Genomic DNA, 23,053 nt, shown 5'->3' with positions numbered 1-23,053 from the left:
GCCAAAAGAAGGTATTCCTTGTTCTTCCATGCCTTGAAATGTTATAGAATGAGACCATATACCATATCTTATTTCTATGGCCCAACTTTACGCTATTTCCTCTTGTCTCACTATGTTCTTTTCAGTGGACTTCATTCATTTCCTTGAATGATGGATTTTATGACAGGGTCTTAATACATGATATTTCTTCTGCCTGGAATGATTTTTAATACTTTTAAGAAACATACTTCCAGGCATCAGTAGCAGATATTGTCACTTACTCAAGGCAGCTTTTTTTTTTTTTGATGGTCAGAAAAGATCATGTTCCCTATGCGATGCTTAATATGACATTAAGTATTTGACTATAGGGAGTATTTTATTTTTGCCTAGTGTCTAGCCTGGGTTAACTCTCTGTAAATACTAAATAAAGAATTGGAGCAAAAATTTTTAAAAAAGTACTAAAAGAGAAAGAACAGAGCTTCCATTAGTGATGGCATAAAAGAAAACCTAACCTTACAAAAACAAAAAAAGAAATTCACTGTAATGCTTGCAAGATATTTTTAATCTCTTATTCCAATTGGGGAATCAACTTATATTCCAATAAACTCCATAAATTATAGGAAATGGTTCTGAGGAGTTATTTGGGGGGTTGTTTATACTTTTAAGTGTTTCATTAACTACTACCAACCAGTTGATTATTTTCTCCACCTGGTCAAATTAGGATTTCTTATAAGCTATCAACTAAAGCAAACTAAATGATTCCTCTACGTGAATATTCTTTATTTAATTAATAGTGTTTGTTGGGGTCACTTTAGCCCTAGGCATCTTGTTAGCCATGGAAATACAGGGGTGACATAGATATGCGTAGTCTTTAGATTTAAGAAGCCTTAACTATAGGAGTAGTTTGAAATGGTACATGAGTGCTTGATTACAATTGTTCTGAATTCCAGAATATATGGTAATTATGTAAATATTGGGACTCTCAAGAGCACATGTTCCTACAATGCTATCCTGGTCCTGATTGGAGTGATATGGAGGCTTTCTGATTTTCTATTTTGCTGTTTTTGAGCCCTGGGTCCTTTGCAGGGCAGCCCCTAAGAATTGCTTATTATAACTAGAAATGTCTCTGAGTCAGTTTACATTCTCCCAATCCCCTACCGCAGCTAGTGTGCTGGGGAGTTGGAATGAGAAGGGATTTGAAAGAAGTTTATAGTTGTGCATAGGGCTCTTTAGGGACCTGTTGAGACTCCGAAGAGAAGACAAAGTAGAAATTAGAAATGTTTTGGAGGCGTACACTTACCTGTAGACCTGGGAGAGCCACCTGAGACTGCAAGACCTGGAAAGCCAGGAGGGGTTGATTGGAGTTTTTAAAAGTTGGGCATGAGAATTGCGCTGTCCAAGACCTTGTAGGATTTGCAAAGGGTAGGGCAGCCTGACTGTAGCAGAAACGCTCCACTGTAGAGCAGAGTTTGCCTGGGGTACGGGAAGCAGCTGAGCGAGGAAATCTGCTGTGCCTGGAGACTGCAGCCTGGGCAATCCACCTGTGAATACTCCATTTTTGGCTGATGACTGTATGTGCCTCTGGGTGTTTTTGAAATATTCATTCTTACTAAGAGAGGGTCTGATAATAATTAGTTGTTCCATAACCTGCTACATATCTCAAAAATCATTTTTATTAAGCAGAATTATCCCCTGTCCTAAAACTGGCAATTCAGACTCTCACGTTACTTATTTATAGTTATTCCAAGTCTTTCCTTTTCACATAGGCAACTTATTATTTGTATTGCAGACTTTTTTATTAACAATAATCACCATATAAAGCTACGAACACTCTCGCAAGGTATTATGATGTAAACAACTGCCAATTCTTAGATAAAATGATTTGGTTTTTGGGAATTACTGTTCCTTGGAGATCTGCATCTAGTTCTTGGGTACGGAAGTGAAACTTGTCAGAGTTGTCAAAGTAGAGTTTGCAGAAGTTTAACTTTGGGTTTTTATGCGCTACTAAAAGTATTCAAATAAGATAAAATTATTTTTATGTGTACAGAAGTGTAGGATGTAGAAGAGATCGTGTTTATTTTAGCACTGCATAAACTTGTGACACTCTTATATAGGTGAGAGTAAGAACAATTATTTCATTTTTAATTTTAAGAAATACTAAACTGATTCTACACAAAAAAGGAAAAAAAGTCCTGACCTACTCTAAAGTATTCAAATGACTTGAATGGATATATAGCAATTTGAGGTGGTCAAACTCATAGTTTACTCCTTTGTAAATACACGAGTTTCATCTTAATGTAAAATTATCAGTAGTAAAATAATGTTTTGTAGATTATGTAGCAACAATAGATCTATATTTAAATTGTCTAGTATAGAGACATATTTTCCATAGAGTGCAGGGCCATCCTGATTAATCCTAAGGAGATAAAGGTCAAATAACATAAGTTCAGTCAGACTTTGTCTAGCATTGATTGAGGATGATTTTTGCCTTCTCTAGGTGGAACAGTTTGCAGAAGCGCCTGAAAAGGAGCATGTAATGGGAGTTGACTATTTGGAAAATGATCTGCAGAGACCTAAACAAAGGCTTGGAGATGGGAGGAGCAGCAGCAGAGAGCACCCTGAAAGAGGGCAAACGGAGGGGATCCCCACGCTGGACACTGTCTCTCAGGGTCCACCTCCTCTGGCGGCGATCTTTCTGACAGCGCCTGCCTTACAGCTGCATTTGGTGGATGGCAAAGCTTCCCCCGGAAACTAAACTTATATTGTATTGTTTTAATTAACTTTGTAAAATAAATAAATTCATGAATTATAGATAAATATGATTTCCTCACAGAAGAGGTACTGATGAAAGGAATCATGCAATAGTTGTTACAGACAACCGATTTCCTTCTCTTCAGTTTTGGGTAAGGGTGAGTATTTGCATTGGACTTATTAAAACTGCACAGCATTTTAAGATATTATCTAATTTGATTTTCAAAGCAAAATCACAAAAATAGCTTCTTTGACCTGATTTTATAGGTGAGAACATTGACTTAAATGTGAAAGGACTTTTCCAAGATTACAAAACTAGCATTTGATCAAGGCAAGAAATCTGTGTGTGTGTGTGTGTGTGTGAAAGTGTTTTTTTTTAAACCAAGAAAAAAGTTCTAAACTCAAGAAATACATGCAAACCATTTTTAGCCTACTATATCTTAAAATCTTTCCTTTAAAGCCTTGAATGTCCACATTAACGCACATGCATGCCTACTCTCTGGGATAAAATTTAAGAAAATTAAGCACAACAATAGCAGTAATGATCACAACAAATGCTTTCATTTATTGCATTTTCACAATGTGCTAAACTCTGTATACTTAGAGAACCTCATTTAATCTTTGTAAAATCTACAGGGATAGCTATTATGTTTATATGGTAGCTGTGTAATCGAAGCTCAGAGAGATTGAAAAACTTGGCATAGTAGGATTTTAAAACAAAGAATATAAAACTGTTTATTGATCTACATACAGCCCTAAAGCATTGGTTAGACAATCTGTGGTCTATGATAAACACTGTTGTTTGAAAAAGTGATGCTTGTCATATATAAAAATGTTCTTTATCTTTTTATTTTTTTCTTTTCCAAACAAGTGCCAGTGTGACAGATGACAGCGTGGGGAAGGGGAGAATGTAATACAATGTGTTTTGTGTTTTTGGGCCACTAGCAAGTTCTGCAAAGGTCAGGTATTGAACATGACTACGATAATTCTAAACCAGCCTTTGGAGACATCAAATCACATAAAACTCAGCCATATGAAAACAAGTCTTCAGCCGCCAGGGACACATTATATTCCCTTCTTTCTATATCCCTACACATATCACACTGTCAAAGTAAAACAATTGAGGATTAATACCAAGTAGCTATGCCTACAACTGTATCACAAGAAATAAGTCTCACTTTTTTCCCCCTGCTATCTTATCAAATTCTTGCTGTTTCCTGCCAGTCATGTTTGGCTCCTTTCCTATTCTTATTTTTTATCTTCTGATGTTACTCTGGGATCTTCCTGAGTGATTATAAATACTGCTGAGCTTTGGATAGTAATTCTGTTAACTTTACCTCTATTTTGTGACTTCTGGGACACATTTCATATCTCCATAGGCTTTCTTTTTAAAAAAAAGTATTTTATTGATTTTGCTATTAAAGTTGTTCTGATTTTCCCCCTTTTGCTGCCCTCTACCCAGCAGCCCCCACTCCATCAGGCAGACCCCTCACCATTGTACATGTCCATGGGTCATGCATATAATTTCTTTGCCTACTCCACTTCCTATACTGTACTTTACATCCCCATGGCTATACTGTAACTACCTATTTGCACTTAATCCCCTCACCACTTTACCCATTCACTCACACCCACCTCCTATCTGGCAACCATCAAAACACTCTCTGTATACAAGATTCCGTCTCTATTCTTCTTGTTGCTTAGTTTGCTTTTTAGATTCAATTGTTGATAGATATGTATTTATTGCCATTTTATTATTCCTAGTTTTGGTCTTATTCTTTTTCTTAAATACGTCCCTTTAACATTTCATATAATAATGGTTTGGTGATGATGAACTCCTTTAGTTTTTTCTTCTCTGGGAAGCTCTTTATCTGCCCCTTGATTCTAAGTGATAGCTTTGCTGGGTAGAACAATCTTGGCTATAGATCCCTGCTTTTCATGACTTTGAAATTTCTTGCCAATCTCCTCTAACCTGCAAAGTTTCTTTGAGAAATAAGCTGACAGTCTTATGGGAACTCCCCTGTAGGTAACTAACTGCTTTTCTCTTGCTGCTTTTAAGATTCTATCTTTATTTTTAACCTTTGTCATCTTAATTATGATGTGTCTTGGAGTGGGCCTCTTTGCTTCCATTTGTTTGGGACTCTCTGTGCTTCCTGGATTTACACGTCTCTTTCCTTCACCAAATTAGGGAAGTTTTCTTTCATTATTTTTCAAATAGATTTCCAATCCCTTGCACTTTCGTTTCTCCTGATACCCCTACTATGCAAATGTTGTAATGCTTGAAGTTGTCCCAGAGGCTGCTTACACTATCCTCATTTTTTAAATTCATTTTTCTTCTTGTTTTAACTGATTGCTTGTTTTTTGCTTCCTTATGTTCCATATCATTGATTTGATTCTCAGCTTCATCCACTCTACTGTTGTTTTCCTATACTTTGTCCTTTATTTCAATTAGTGTATCTTTTGTTTCTGACTGGATATTTTTTATGCTGTTGAGGTCCTCACTAAGTTTCTTGAGCATCCTTATAACCAGTGTTTTGAACTCTGCATCTAATAGATTGCTTATCTCCATTTTGTTTAGTTCTTTTTCTGGAGTTTTGACCTATTCTTTCATTTGGGCCATGTTTCTTTGTCTCGTCATTTTGACAGCCTCTCTGTGTTTGTTTCCATGTATTAAGTAGACCTGCTTTGACTCTGCATCTTGGTAGTGTGGCCTAATGTAGTAGGTGTCCGGTAGGGTCCAGTGGCATAACCTCCTCTATCACCCAAGTGGGTACTGGAGGTATACCTGCCGTGTGGGCTGAGTATACCCTCCTCTTTTAGTTGAGCCTTCATTGCTATTGGTAGGTGAATGGGAGGAATTTACCCACACCAGTCAGCTGTAAGGGTTGCCCGTGACCACTTACCACCAGCCTCAGCCTTCTGTGGAGTATCAGCTATGCGGTAGCAGGGTGATGGTGCTCTGATGTTGTCTTTAGCTGTCCAGTGGGCATGCTGGACCTAGGGTTTCCTGGGGGCTGCAGGCCAAGGTCAGCCCCATCTATGTTTTGCCTGAGGCCACCCTGCCTGAGCTATAAAGCAATTTAAGATGGCTGCTACTTGTGATGGGCTTGGAGATTCCAAGTTCAAGCCAAGCTGTAAACTAGGCTGGCTGTTGCTATTGTTGGGCCTGGGGCTCACTGAGGCCAGCTATTGCTTGTTTGAGAGGATTTAGGAAGTTGTAAAGCATGACCAAGACTAGCCATTCATATGGAAAAGCTGCTTGGATGGGCCAGGATTGGGTAGGGCACAGTCTCTGGGGTTCTTCAAGGAGGGTCAAACAGTGTTAGCCAGGTTAATAGAGTCTCAGATATGGCACCAGCTTGCCAAGGATTTAGAGGAAGGGTTTATTAAAGGGATAATGGCCTTTGCCCACCTTGATGCCAGACATTTCAGTTTCTCCCTGTATGCCGCTGGTGCTTTTCAATCTGCTACCCTGGTGCTGGAGCTCAGCAGGAGTGAGTCTGAGTAGGTGACTCCATGTGTGGGTTTTTAAGAGGCACTGCTTGGGGCTTCAGCAGTTTCTTCCACTAACTCAATCCCTGCTGACTTTTTTTCTTTTTTAAAAAAGATTTTATTTTTTTATTTTTACAGAGAGGGCAAGGGAGGAAGAGAGGGAGAGAAACATCAACGTGTGGTTGCCTCTCACGTGCTCCCTACTCAGGACCTGGCCCGCAACCCAGGTATGTGCCCTGACTGGGAACTGCACCAGTGACCCTTTGGTTCACAGGCTGGCATTCAATGCACTGAGCCACACCAGCCAGGGCTCCCTGATGATTTTGCAGCCAGAAGTTGTGGGGACTTATCTTCCTACACTGGAACCCTGGGCTTGGGCCCCTGGTGTGGGGCTGGGACTTCTTGCTCCCGAGATATCACTTTGAATTTTTATCCACCACATGTGGGTGAGGGATCAGCCCATTCCACCTCCGTGCCTCTCCTACTAGTCTGGAGGGATGTGGTTTCTTTAATTCCATAGTTGTCAGACTTCTATTCAACTCAGTTTCTGATGGTTCTGAGTGAAGGCTGTTCTATATTTTGTTGTAATTTTGATGTGCTTGTACAAAGAGGTAAGCCATGTCTGCCTGTGCCACCATCTTGACCCAGGCTTTCAAACTGAGAAATCAAAACCCACTTCTTGAAGTAAATTCTTCATATAAAATAAGTTTTCTAAGGGCTTTTAAGAGCCACTCATTCTTATATGTCTGTGCAATATTCCTGGTTTCTAGTAGTGCTATTAGTGTTTAGATTTGTCCAATGTTTCCCTTCCTCGGTATCTGGTTTTTTCTTTAATTCACTCACAATTTCCTAGGTACTATAACTTATATTTTTCTCAAATACTATATCTTTACTTTCTATTTCTTGGCAGTGTTAATGTATTCCATATTGTGTTTTAACTCTTTCTTATAATTTTAATAGGCATATTTAGTTTTTTAAAGAATGATTCCTGCACATTCTCTTTGTTGTCATAATACTTAATAAAGTGATCTGTGGAAAGCTTTTATTTATAAGAAATGATTCCCCAGCTCCCATCCTACTCTTGAAGGCTTTTGAAGAACAATCCCTTTATCCCTAAGTATTACTTTGGGGGATGAGCGAGACCTGTAGAGATTGCTGTCTGACTGAAAGATTAGGCATGAGAGAGGAGGAAAATATTTTAAAGGCTAACAGAAGAAAAAAAAACAGAACAGGAGGATGAAAATGAAAAGAATTACTGACATACAAGAGAAAGAAAGATAATGAGTAAAAACTCTCCATGTGGGATGAAAGAGTGCTGTATATTTTTAGACCAAACTACTTTAAACATTGTACTATTCCTGTGCCACATTTTGCTTTCTTCTATTATGTCTCTCTGTATTCTGAACTTTGGGATAGCACTTAGTAAAAATCTTTGTTTTCCTTTACTATTTTTTCTGCCCTAACTGTACCCTCATCTCTCTGCATTTGACTGCACTTGACACAAAACACTCCAACCTTCTGAAAACTTTCATTTGTCATTGAGTTCCAGCAGCTGCCCCGCGGATCCATCAACATGTCAAAATGTCAGGTGCTAAGACTCTTTTGCAGGTATTGCTTGTGGCAGTTTGATCGTTGTAGGAAAACGTAAACATTTTACATCCAGTATACATTCCTAGTAGTATGACTTTGCAGCAGTAATTATATAATGCCACTATGTTATCTCTTATTGTGAAAACAACTGGACTAAAACATACAGTGATTATACTTTTTCCTTTTTGCAAATATAATGGAAAAAATGAATAAATTTCAGATATGTGACCTTATCACTCTTCAGAATTACTAATGGTGCTCATCAGCTTTTATTATTTGATAAATTTATCTATTAATATTGAATAGATATAAAAGCACATGTATGAACAAATTATAGGAATAGATTTGGTTTATGTTTCCACAAATCTGGAAATAAGGTTCTTGAAAATTTTCAAGACTGTCATATGGAATCCTGAAACACTAATTCAAAAGAACATATCACTGCAATGTTCATAGCAGCACAATTTACAATGGCCAAGTGCTGAAAGCAACCTAGGTGCCCCTCAGTAAATGAGTGGATCAAAAAACTGTGGTACATTTACACAATGGAATACCATGCAGCAGAAAGAAAGAAGGATGCCCTACCCTTTGTGATGGCATGGGTGGATCTGGGGAGCATTATGCTAAGTGAAATAAGCCAGGCAGTGAAAGACAAATACCATGTGATCTCACCTTTAAGTGGAACCTAATCAACAAAACAAACAAGCAAGCAAAAAAGAATCACAGAAACTGAAATAAAGAACAAACTGACAGTAACCAGAGTGCGGGGGGAGATAATGGGGGAAAGAAGGGAAAGGGTCGTCAAGGAACAGTACAAATGATCCATGGACAAAGCCAAAGGAGGGTAGGATTGAGGGTGGGAGGTAGGGATAGGTGGGGGGGTGAAAGTGGTGGCAGGAAAATGGAGACAACTGTATGTGAACAACAATACAAAATGATAAGAAAAGAAAAAAAGACTGTCATACACACACACACATATAAAATATATTACATTTCCACAAATCTGGAAATTAGGTTCTTGGAAATTATTAAGACTGTCATATATGTGTGTGTGTAATGTGTGTGTGTGTACACACACACACATATATACCTAAAATGTATTTGAAAGTGAAATATCTAAGCTTTGCATGTAATAGTGTGTACTAATGGCCAAAGACCTATAAAAACTTATATAATATCAATTGATATCAATATCAATTTATAATATAATTTATTTAGATGTTGTCTTCCTTGGACACTACAACCTTCATAGGCAACCAGAAGTTTCAAGCCAGGAAACAAGTCAACACATCATCTTATTGCCAAGGATCTTCCGAAATTTTGCTAGGCCATTCCTCTTTACACTGGCCTACTGTCCTATTTTTTTTTTCCTATGGAGAGGGTTTAATATAGAAGGTCCTGTTGTCCCCATCTGTAAATTTAGGTTCTTGAAGCTTTAGTGCCTGACACTACAACACCAGTGGGTAGGACCTTAAGGAACCTTTCCTCATATAACAGTCTGGGCATGTTGTTTTCACTGTTAAAACACTGAACTTATATTGTTTTCTCTAGCTGCATAGAGAAGGAAAGCTCTAGCTAGCTAGTCCTTGCTCTTGAAAGATTAGAATTCCTGTTTGGCTACTCTAAGCTTCCACTTACCTAGGACTTAAAGCATCCCAGACAAAATGCTCCCTTCATATTTGTCAAGTGTCAGTGTTAGTGGAAATGAATAAAATTGAATATACCATGTCCAACACTACCTTCATTTCTAGGGGTATAAGAACTGACCGGTTCTTACTGGTGATAAACCCATAACCAAAGGTTTCACTGAGAGGAGTAAAATGATATAGGAGAAAATCAATCACCAGCTATAGCTGGGATCAGGACCTGTCCTTTTGGTCTGAATGATCCAGATTTGTATTGCTAGACAAGCAACTTTGGGATCATAAGCTCACATATGACATAAATATATAGTATTTTACCACTATTTTGCAATATAGATTAAGAAAAAGAAACCATTTAGCTTAATCATTATCTAGAAAGTGTCTGGTTTTAACTACCATTTGTAATCTTTTTATTCATCAAGTTTAAGATATTTATATATAAATTTAGGAATCCACTTTTTAAAATAACGTAGATGTTAGAGAAATCCTGGAATACTTTAAAAATATTACCTGAGTCAAGAATTAGGGCTTTTTTCCTCCCCCCAAAAAACTGCCTTTAAAGGATCCATGCACTTTATGAGTCAGTATTGATCTATAATATTTTTAACCTGCATGTATGGTGTGGGGGAGGTGATAGTCATAATTCCAAATATTTAGTTAGCTCTCCTCTGGGAGCTATGATGGAAATATCTTCCCTGAAAGAGAGAAAAGGTTAAATTCCATGGGTATAAAAACACAACCAACTAATTTCTGATAAAATTAGGAAGTTCAGAAAAAAATGTTTAATTTTAACAATAATTGTCCTTAGAAAGTTACCTACCAAAGGAACTTAGTAATACAGTTTAAACTTTAAATAATAACCCAATAATATAGCTATGAAGAAAAGAAGTTGATTCACTTTTTACCCTTACAACTTTAATTTCCTTCATTGCATGTTACTGGAAAATATATTTATTGCATTTTATATTAACATGAAAATTATATAATACTGTAATTGTGAAACTACAGTGAAAAATATTACTCCATCAAAACTTCAATGTAGACATGCACTATATGTGCATCGGGAGCACAGAGTATTTATATATTTATTTACTTATTTATAATATATTTGGTTGATTATACTATTACAGTTGTCCCCTTTTTCTCCCCTTTATTCCTCTCTGCCCTGCACACCCCCTCCCACCCGCAGTGTGTCTTAGTTCCCCCCCCTTAGTTCATATCCATAGGTTGTACATATAAGTTCTTTGGCTTCTCCATTTCCTATACTATTCTTAGCCTCCCCCTGCCTATTTTGTACCTACCATTTATGCTTCTTATTCCCTGTACCTTTTCCCCTATTCTCTCCCCTCTCTTTCCCTGCTGATAATTGTCCATGTGATCTCCATTCCTGTGATTCTGTTCCTGTTCTAATTGTTTGCTTAGTTTGTTTTCGTTTTTGATTTTTTAGGTTTGGTTATTGATAGTTGTGAGTTTGTTGTCATTTTACTGTTCATATTTTTGATCATCTTCTATTTCTTAGATAAATCCCTTTAACATTTCATATAATAAGCATTTGGTGATGATGAACTCCTTTAACTTGATCTTACCTGGGAAGTACTTTATCTGCCCTTCCATTCTAAATGATAGCTTTGCTGGATATAGGTCCTTGCCTTTTATTTTAAGAATGGCAGTGTGCACCTTTATTAAAATGGATTGTCATGTTTTAAAATAGAGCCTTTTTATTTCACTGTGGTAGACATGCCTCACACACATTTTATACAGTTTCTTCACACTTATTTGGAAGTTGCTATTGTTTTGTAGGTGCATCGGTGGTTCAGATCAGGACAGAATTCAAAATTTAAGCCTCTAAATCTGAACTCTGTCTTGAAATAGATTTCTCCCTAAGTATTGTGTCCATGTTGAAGCACATAGCATTGAAAATGAGGTAGTCCTAAAAATATCACACATGCTTACACACAAAATCGAAGGAGTAGATAGTTGCTTCCTTAAAAAACATTTGTTCACAGTTTTGCAGTTTCTAAACATACATGTTTGTCTCTTGTGTCCTGTGTCTTCTGGGTTGACTTCATTGGTGAGCACAGTTGCTACACTGTCAATGGTGAAATAGTGTATGGTAGGTTTTCATAAAACGAAGCTCGTTTTTGGAAAAGTTGACTTACCACAAGTTTTATTTTAAAATTTTGTATTGTATCTACTTCAAATATTTATGTATTATAGCAACATACTGTAGATCATGGCTGATAAAACAGCACTGTGTTTTGGAGACTTCCATTTCAGAGATTTGGGTGATTAGGTGTTCGGTGCACTTCAACTACACATGTTTATGTAATGCCTTTCTCCTGCGTCCTGCACAGCGGAAAGAGTATAGCCTTCCTAGACTTACCCAAACCCTCTCTACCCACCTACTTCCAACAGCACCAGCTTGGGGGAGTACAGAAAGGGAGTTATCTGACTTTCTTAGCTGAATGAACTGTGTTAGCTTCAGTATTTTGCAAAATTTATTGTGTATTTGAATCACCTAGGGATCTTATTAAAGGGAAGATTCTGATTCAGTAGGCCTGGATGGGATATTGCCTGAATTTCTAACAAACTCTCAGGGAGCAAAAAGTTGAATGACAAAAAGTTTCATCTCAACTGCAGTTATGACCCTCAACCAGCCTGCAGTGGTTGTGAAACTATGGGTAGCTGTCTGTTGAGTAAAAGAGGAAAAAGATGTTTTTGAATAATGGAATATAACAAATATAGAAAATTAAGAAATTAAGAGGTGAAGTAAGAGCTAAGAAGAATAAAATTTAAAGTGACAGACCAGAAATTGGAACTGGAGAACACCTTGGAAAAAACTGGTGTCCATGCTTATGCAGAAAATTGATAACCCATCTGTGAAAGCTAAAGCCAATCATCTGGCCTAAGGATGAGAAGACCGGATAGAAAAAGTAGAGTAGTAATAAAATCTTAGCAAATTGTAAATCACAGTGTTGGGGAAGAGCAACATTTTGAATTAGCTCAGCTTCCTAGCAGCAACTGGCTCTGATGTTTTGATATTGACAATGTGTGGTCCGGAGCCAGTGCTCATTCCAAATTTATTTTAAATTTGGAAATTTAAAATAACTTAAAAAATTTTTTTTTGTTATATAGTTGTGGTTTAATGCCTAAGTTGGCTTTTAGTCAGTAAATACATTTTTCCATAGACATGGAGTTTTCAAGGGCTCAGAACATTTCCCAGAAATTGTATGAAAAATATTCAGTGTTTGAAGTGAACTAAATCTGCCATGATTGAATATAAACTAAGCAGACATAGGAAGAATTTTAAATGGTTCAACTGTCAATGAGGACCTTTTTGCAATTATGAGAATAGCATAAATTTGCAAGTATTCAATTTTCCAGACAAAATAAATATGCATTTTTAATTAATAAAGTACCTATTTTTTCTTTCTTTTAAATGTTCAACTTTCCTCTTGATGTTTTAAAAGTGAGTTTGATGAATATGATTGATAATAATAACTTTCACATTCATCCATCTTTCATCACTTTATTCATTTTTCTATTTTCTTATGGCTTTTCTCATTGATCTCATTTAGTGTTTGGGTGCACTTTATGGATTTCACCCTGTGGTCCACTTGAATTCAAAGTTTGCAGTGGTTCAGCAGAAGCACTTGTAATATTGGGTATGATCAAGGTGTTTCACAGACCAATCTAAGTTATCTGCTAAGCAAATCATAGTGGATGAAGAGGAAAGCAAATCATAGTGGATGAAGAGGAAAGTATTCACATACAGTAATTAAAGGTTATTTAAATAATTATTTTGAAGATATTATTGCTAAAATGAAATTCTCTTGTAATATTATTCTAGCCACAGCTCTGCGGGGGCACCTTGTCCTTATGATGCATGGAGGGGTGGAAAGGATGTAGAGGAGGGGGAATCAGTCCCTGTCCACGTGTAGTCCATACTTCCACTTGCATTCTACATTCACCTGTACTTATAACCAGCTGAAGGTTGTAGAATTTTGTTATTCCTTCCATTTATTGCCCTGTCCAATAATTGATCAAATTTGTTTCTTAAAGATGTTCATCCAGTTTAATAATTCGTGTGTAATCAAAATGTATATCATGGTGATAAAATAGAATTCAATTTTACCAAGACATCATTTACATCATGGATGTTTGCTGTTGAAATACCTGCTGGCCTAAAGGTATTTTAATACGGAGTTTCATCTTATACTTCTGTATTATTGTGTTAAAAATTGAGGTGGTTTCCTGGAGGAAAATGCATCTGGAATTGACGTGAACTCTCTCTCTCTCTCTCTCTTTCTCTTTTTCTGTATGAGGTGATGCAATGACAAGCTTTTAGAGAGATGATGAATGTAGTAATGTAACGTTTCTGAACTTTTGCGTGTGTGGGGGGGAACCTAATTAACCAACTTAAACGACTTTTATTCAAACACTCCAGAAAGATAACGCCGGTCACAAATATTAAATATCTGTTTTCCTTTCCTTTGCTTACTTATGCATTTATTCAACACTTGCTATGGCAGTTTATCTAAAATTAGGTTCAAAGTAATTTAGGCAGCTATACCCTATGTGAAAGATTCTGCAGAAAGCTTTAAATCATAGTGACAGCCATTAGAACTTGCTTAAAAGAAATGCGTTTCTGAATAACTCCAGAGGAAACAATAGGCAAAAAAGCTATAAGTATATCCATAAGGTCTTATAAGAAATTACTCAGCACTTAGATATGTGGCCCTTTGAAACAATAGAATTAGATGTATCGTTTTCTGAAATTTTTAGACCTATTTAAAAGAGAAGGATAACTCTCTTTACTGAGCATTTATTCTGTGTTGAGCACAGAATCTTAATACTTGGATATTATTTCACTGTGTTCTCAAAATTTTTGAGTTAAACTATAAGGCAACTCTCATTTTACTGATGAGGAGAATTAGCACAGAAAGATTAAATAATTTTCCTAAAGTCACATAAGTAGTTAGTGGCAGAGATGGCTTTCAAGTGCCCACAGAGTGATTCCAGGGCCAATTTCCTCACTTCCGTGTCATTTTCATTTTAGTCCTATCACAGATTTCTGTAAGTATGAGGAAGTCCTTCGCATTGGTTTTTCTCACCTGTCACAGGTGAGTCAAAGTCATTCCATAATGTTTATAGAGACTTTCTAGAGTTAGCTCTTCTGTAAATTTCTAAATTTTGAAAACACACTAGATGAATGATTTAATTATCTGTTTATTGGTTGGATATTATAAATATGCCCAGAAATATAAAATAATAGATGTCTGCAATATATCAATTTAATGGTCAAGTGTTGCTATTTTAGGTCCATGAATGTTGATAAACTGGTGTAACTTAGAAATGTGGGCACTAAGTACATAGAATATTATTTTTAAAAATCTCAGTGTTTCATCCTGAAAAAAAAAATTCAAAAACTCATTTGATTTTGGAAGATATTTTCTTTCAAATTGTGTCAAGCTGCAAGACTAAATTAGCTTAGACTATTAGTAGTGCAACTTTAAAAATTTTTTATAACAAAACTTTCCCAAAACTAGATGCTCTAAATTTTGGACAGAAATTGGTAGAAGGAAAGGTATACATAATTTTACAGAAAAAATTAAAACACTTTCTAACAATTAAGTGTGTATGTAACTTCGGAGAGTTTTACATGAAACAGTCTATGCTGACATGCTTTGAAGAAAGCACCTGAGACATTTGGGGAAGAATGTTGGGCTTCAGAATATAGGTTTGAAGTGCGTTCAGCCTTAACATTTTCCAAAAGCAAAATCAAATATATCTCAAACAGTCATTGCAACTTTCACATTTATTTTTATTTATAATCATGGAACATGACTACCTTTTTTAAAAAAGAAAATTGAACAACGACTCATTTAACTAATCACTGAGCATGTAGTTAGAGACTTAGGGAGAATAACCTTATATCTGCTCCTGGGTAAGAAGATATGGTATCGGATTTGATTTGCTTTGGCAATGAAAGGTTACTGTACCTGGCTAGACAATTCCAATTCCTTCAAATGGCCTGCTTAGTGCAAGTCCTGCTCCGGCTTTGAAAAAATAAATACTCTGTTGACCCTAACATACACACCTTGATATCTTATTTGATTACAGTATACCTCAGTCTCATTTTTAAGGTTCAATTAAAAAGCTGCGCTAACCATGAAACCTGTATTGATAATTATTTTAGGGGAAATAATGGTTCTATCTCCAAATCCCAAAACTCTACTCAATCTTTTACAATAACACTAATTTCGTTTTTTATTTCAGAGTCCTCAGTTTATATGTTTGTATTGTACAGTTCTTAAATATTTATAGTGTGGGTCATATGCTACTGCTAATTTTTTTCCTTATAAAAGTAATAATATTCTAAATTTTATTGTAAAATATTTAAAAATTACTTATATCTGCATCCAAAGTTATCTTTATTTCTCTGCTTTCATTACCATTATGTACACATATATGTAAATATCTACACAATGAAATAAGACCGTGCGGAATACACTATTTTTTGTTCTTTTATTTTTAAGATAATTATGTGAGTATGCATATTTATCTTTATGTGATCATGAATTTTAACAGCTGTATGTTATCCATCTGTAGTGTATTATTTAAGCAGTTTCTAAAAATTTAATATATTGTTGTTCCATAATTTTTAATACAATAAATTTAATAAAAATTATATGAATACTTTTGCACATTTCTTTGTATTTTTCTAGGTACAAAAGTTTATTTTTTGAATAAAAATTATATGAATACTTTTGCACATTTCTTTGTATTTTTCTAGGTACAAAAGTTTATTTTTTGAAATGTTTTGCCATTTTTTCTGTCTAAAACATTTATTCTACTCCCTACTCAAATAATCATTCTCTATCCCTCATCAATAATTTCAAACAAGCATAAGTGTTTTTTAAACAATTCACAGTTATTTTATAAATTTTTGTTCATATAATTTAACCATTTTTTAATTGTTGAGGTTTTAAAAACTTCATTGATTATATATTAATGTTAAATGTTTTACCTCGGATTACAAATGCTACGGGAGAAGATGGCGGCAACATAGGTGGGAGCGGAGTCCACTTCCCCTCAACGCCAGGGAAATACCTAGCTGATCTGAGGAGCAGAGCGAACAGCCAACAGTATTCCAGCATATACGAAGATCAGAGACCAAAGATAGAGGACACTGAAAGATCTGACGGTAAGAAGAGTGCTCAAGGACAATAAGGTCCACGGGACCCAGGACCGCGCGGTACAAGGGTGGCAGAAGCGCCAGCCCTGGCGCAGGGGCTGCGGCAGGAGTCTTGGGAGAGGGCCAGGCTGCGCTGTGAGCAGCCAGGTGCTTGATTAGACCAGGGGGGCTTGAAAAGGAGGAATTTCTCAAAAAGAAAAAGAAAATAGAGACACTCGGGGGCTAATTAGAGAACTCTCGGTAGTAGCCGAGGCCCCTGGCGCCCCTCCCCCTCCACCCCTGGACTGCTACGCTCACCTGAGGTCCGGTCGCGTGCGCGAGCAGATTAGCGAACGGGACCCACACTTGAAACCCCGGAGGGGTGCCCACACCTGAAACCTCCGAGATAATTTGGACCAGAGTCTAGCTGCTCCACCCACAGGCCCAAAACCTCGGAACCGAGTGCCGCGTGATTCAGTCCCAGGGCGGCCCCGCCCGCCCGAGAGACTCAAGCCCTGAGCGGCTGGATCGGGCCCCCAAGCACAGAGCCTATGGCTCAGCAGGCTGCGCGCGCTCACCAAGCACAGGGCCGGCTGGGTGCCTGTTTTCTAAATACAAAGCTGCTGGCGAGTGTCCTAACCCCAAGGCGGCTGAATCCGCCACCTGCGAGCCAGCGTTCCAAGCCCTGGCGGCTCTATTGGTCCGCCAGCTGCGCGCTCAGGGAACAAAATAACGTCACAGACCCAAAGCGGCTGGATTCCCCTGCTGCGCGCGCACGCGTCACAAGCCAAAGCAGCTGGATTGGCTGATCAACGGACTGATTGACTGCCAGGGACCACACTTACAAAACAGCGAAGAGTGTGACCCAGGAAGAGAGAAAAGTGAAACCAATCCTTCCAAACACCCCCTCCCGTTGCACAGACAGGACACCAGCAGAAATAACCTGACCGGTTTAAAGCCAACAGAAGGTTTTTTTTTGTTTGTTTGTTTGTTTTTATCCCTTTTCTTTTTTTTTCCTTTCCCCCTGAATTCCTTCTTCCTCTCTCTTTTCTTCTTTTTTTTCATTCCTTCTTCCTCCCATCCTTTACCATTTTTATGTCTTCTTCCTGCCTTCTTTTATCTATTTCTATTTTTTAATTTTTGCTAAAATTCCTTCTTATCTTGCCTCCGATCTTTCTTTATTCCTTCTTCCCTCCTTCCTTCCTTTCCTCCTTTCCTATTTCCTTTTTCCCTCCTTCCCATCTTTCTTTTGGTTTGTTTTGTGTGTGTGTGTGTGTGTGTGTGTGTGTTTTTCTTTTCTTTCGCCCCCCCTTTCTCTTTTTCCCACAGGTGAGACAACAAAACCTGGAGTGCTGAAAAGACTAGAGTTAGACCGTGTTAAACACATAAACGTCAGCTCAAGACCAGTGAGCACAGGAGAGTAAGGAGACAGCACCACCGAATCCCATTGGCATTCTACCATAGAAGTTCATATCATAAATCCAGGGAGTCAGAACAAAGCAATTTAAGAAGCAGAGGCCAACAAGAAGAGCCTCACAAACAATGGGAAGACAAAGAAACAATTCCCAAATGAAAGGAAAGGAGGAAGTCTCAGAAAGAATACTAACCGAAAAAGAGGCAAGTCAACTATCAGATACTGAGTTCAAAGCAATGGTCATCAGGAAGCTCACTGAGCTCTCTGAGCTCAAAGAGAACTACCAGAAACTACAAGGAAACTACAATGAACTCACTGCAAACTATATCAACATGAAAAAGGAAATAGAAAATATCAACAAGAGCCAAGAGGAAATGAAGAATACAATTTCTGAATTGAAGAACACAGTAGAAGGAATGAAAAGCAGACTTGATGAAGCAGAGGATCGGATCAGCGAGCTGGAGGATAAAGTAGAAAAAAACACCCAGAAGGAGCAAGAAAAGGAAAAGAGGCTCAGAAAGAATGAAGAGGCAATAAGGGAAATGCAGGACAACATGAAACGTAACAATATCCGTATAATAGGAATACCAGAAGGAGAAGAAGAAGAGCAAGGGATAGAAAACCTGTTTGAAAAAGTAATGATGGAAAATTTCCCTAATCTGAGGAGAGAAAAAGTCACCCAAATCCAGGAAACACAGAGAGTCCCAAGCAAGAGGAACCCAAAGAGACCCACTGCAAGACACATCATAATTAAAATGGCAAATTTCCAAGACAAAGAGAGGATCTTAAAGGCAGCAAGGGAGAAAAAGGAAGTAACATACAAGGGAGCCCCAATAAGGTTAGCAACTGACTTCTCAATGGAAACGCTCCAAGCCAGAAGAGAATGGCAAAAAATATTCCAAGTACTGAGAACCAGAGGCCTGCAACCAAGACTACTTTACCCAGCAAGGCTCTCAATCAAGATAGAAGACCAAATAAAGAGTTTCCCAGACAAAAAAAGTCTAAAAGAATACAGCTCCATCAAACCAGCTCTGCAAGAGATGCTAAAGGGACTGCTTTAAGGAAAGGAAGGAAAAGAGAAAGACAGAGGAACACAGGTAGGAAATAATGGCAATGAATAACTACCTATCGATAATAACCTTAAACGTAAATGGATTAAATGCTCCAATCAAAAGACATAGAACAGCTGAATGGATAAAAAAACATGACCCACACATATGCTGCCTACAAGAGACCCATCTCAGGACAAAAGACTTACACAGACTGAAAGTGAAGGGCTGGAAACAAATTTTCCAAGCAAACGGACAGGAAAAAAAGAGCAGGGGTAGCAATACTCATATCTGACAAAATAGACTTCCAAAGAAGGGCCATAAAGAGAGACCCAGAAGGTCACTTCATAATACTCAAAGGAAGAATCCACCAAGAAGACATAAACATTGTAAATATATATGCACCCAACATAGGAGCACCCAAATACATAAAGAAAATATTGGAGGATTTCAAGAAAGATATTGACAGCAACACAATTATAGTAGGGGATTTTAACACCCCACTATCAAAAATGGACAGGTCTTCCAAACAAAAGATTAACAAAGATATTGTGTCACTTAACAATACCTTAGAGGAAATGGACTTAACTGATATATACAGAGCTTTTCATCCCAAAGAAGCAAAATACACGTTCTTTTCAAGTGTCCATGGAACTTTTTCAAAGATAGACCACATGATAGGACACAAAGCAAGCCTCAACAAATTCAAGAAAATTGAAATCATATCAAGCATCTTCTCTGACCACAAGGGTCTGAAACTAGAAACCAACGCCAAGGGTAAAAACCCAAAACACTCAAAAGCATGGAGACTGAATAGCATGCTATTAAACAATGAATGGGTCAAGAACGAGATTAGGGAAGAAATCAAAAACTTCCTGGAAACAAATGAAAACGAACTCACAACAACCCAAAACCTATGGGACACAGCAAAGGCAGTCCTGAGAGGGAAGTTCATAGCAATACAGGCCTACCTTAAGAAGTTAGAAACAGTTCAAACAAACAACCTAACCCTATGCCTACAAGAACTGGAGGAACAACAATAAAGACAGCCCAGAGCAAGCAGAAGGAAGGAAATAACCAAGATCAGAGCAGAACTAAATGACATAGAGACTAAAAGCACAATTGTAAGGATCAATGAATCCAGGAGCTGGTTCTTTGAAAAGATAAACAAAATCGACAAGCCTTTAAGTAGGCTCATCAAAAAGAAAAGAGAGAGGATCCAAATAAACAGAATTAGAAATGAAAGTGGAGAGATTACAACTGATACCACAGAAATACAAAGGATCGTAAGAAATTACTATGAAGACCTGTATGCTAAGAAATTTGAAAACCTAGATGAAATGGACACATTTCTAGAAAAATATAATCTTCCAAAACTGACTGAAGAAGAAGCAGAAAACCTGAACAGACCAATATCAGCAAAGGAAATTGAAGCAGTCATCAAGAAACTCCCATCACACAAAAGCCCTGGACCAGATGGTTTCACAGGAGATTTCTACAAAGCATTTAAGGAAGAACTAACCCCTATCCTTCACAGACTATTCGAAAAAATCCAAACTGATGGAAGACTCCCAAACTCTTTTTATGAAGCCAACATCATCCTAATCCCAAAACCAGATAAAGACACAACGAAGAAAGAAAACTTCAGGCCAATATCGCTGATGAACATAGACGCTAAAATTCTCAACAAAATATTAGCAAACCGCATCCAGCAATATATTAAAAAGATCATCCACCATGACCAAGTGGGATTCATCCCAGGGATGCAAGGATGGTACAATATTCGCAAATCAATAAACATAATACATCACATCAACAACAGCAAAGACAAAAATCACATGATCATATCAATAGATGCAGAAAAAGCATTCGATAAGATACAGCACCCATTTCTGATAAAAACACTCAGCAAAGTGGGAATAAAGGGAGCAGTCCTCAACATAATTAAGGCCATATATGAGAGACCTACAGCCAACATCACACTCAATGGACAAAAACTTAGAGCTTTCCCACTAAGATCAGGAACTAGACAAGGATACCCTCTCTCACCACTCCTATTCAACATAGTATTGGAAGTCCTAGCCACAGCAATCAGACAAGAAAAAGCAATAAAAGGCATCCAAATTGGAAAGGAGGAAATGAAACTGTCACTGTTTGCAGACGACATGATAGTGTACATGGAAAACCCTATAGACTCCACTCAAAAACTACTCGACCTAATAAATGAATTTGGCAAAACAGCTGGATACAGAGTCAATACCCAGAAATCAAAGGCATTCCTGTACACCAGCAACGAAACTGCAGAAACAGAAATCAGGAAAAAAATCCCATTCGATATAGCAACAAGAAAAATAAAGTACCTAGGAATAAACCTAACCAAGGAGGTAAAAGACCTGTACACCGAAAACTACACAACACTGAAGAAAGAAATTAAGGAAGATACAAACAAATGGAAGCATGTACCATGTTCATGGATTGGAAGAATCAACATTATCAAAATGGCCATACTACCCAAAGCAATTTATAGATTCCATGCAATCCCTATTAGAGTACCCATGACATATTTCACAGATATAGAACAAACATTGCAGAAATTCATATGGAACCATAAACGACCTCGAATAGCTGCAGCAATTTTGAGAAAGAAAAACAAAGCAGGAGGGATCACAATACCTGATATCAAACTGTATTACAAGGCCACTGTAATCAAAACAGCCTGGTAGTGGCATAAAAACAGGCACATAGACCAATGGAACAGAATAGAGAGCCCAGAAATAAACTCAAGTCTATACGATCAATTAATATTTGACAAAGGAGGCAGGAGCATAAAATGGAGCAAAAACAGCCTCTTCAACAGATGGTGTTGGGAGATCTGGACAGCTACGTGCAAAAAAATGAAACTCGATCACCAACTTACGCCATACACGAAAATAAACTCAAGATGGATAAAAGACTTAAATATAAGCCGTAACACCATAAAAGTCCTTGAGGAAAACATTGGCAGGAAAATCTCAGACATTCCACGCAGCAACATCCTCACAGACACATCCCCTAAAGCAAGGGACATAAAGGAAAGAATAAACAAATGGGACCTCATCAAAATAAAAAGCTTCTGCATGGCTAAAGAAAACAGCACCAAATTACAAAGAGTACCAACAGTATGGGAAAACATATTTGCCAACGATACCTCAGACAAGGGCCTGATCTCCAAAATATATAAAGAACTCACTTGACTCCACTCCAGGAAGACAAACAACCCAATTAAAAAATGGGCAAAGGACTTGAACAGACACTTCTCCAAGGAAGACATACAGAGGGCCCAGAGACATATGAAAAGATGCTCAGCATCACTAGCCATCAGAGAGATGCAAATTAAAACCACAATGAGGTATCATCTCACACCAGTCAGAATGGCCAACATAAACAAATCCACAAACAAATGTTGGAGAGGATGTGGAGAAAAGGGAACCCTCGTGCACTGTTGGTGGGAATGCAGACTGGTGAGGCCACTGTGGAAAACAATATGGAATTTCCTCAGAAAACTAAAAATGGAACTGCCCTTTGACCCAGTAATTCCGCTGCTGGGATTATACCCTAAGAACACTGAAACACCAATCCAAAAGAATCTGTGCACCCCAATGTTCATAGCAGCACAATTTACAATAGCCAAGTACTGGAAGCAACCGAAGTGCCCATCAGCAAACGAGTGGATCCAAAAACTATGGTATATTTACACAATGGAATTCTATGCAGCAGAGAGAAAGAAGGAGCTTATACCCTTTGCAACAGCATGGATGAAACTGGAGAGCATTATGCTAAGTGAAATAAGCCAGGAAGTGAGGGACAAGTACCATATGATCTCACCTTTAACTGGAACATAAGCAATAGAAGAAAAAAGCAAACAAAATATAACCAGAGACATTGAAGTTAAGAACAATCTAACAATAGCCAGGGCGGG

This window comes from Desmodus rotundus, chromosome 3 (genome assembly GCF_022682495.2).
Source record: "Desmodus rotundus isolate HL8 chromosome 3, HLdesRot8A.1, whole genome shotgun sequence".
Lineage (NCBI taxonomy): Eukaryota > Metazoa > Chordata > Mammalia > Chiroptera > Phyllostomidae > Desmodus > Desmodus rotundus.
The sequence above is the reverse complement of the archived record's forward strand: the minus strand, read 5'-3'. Positions refer to the sequence as shown.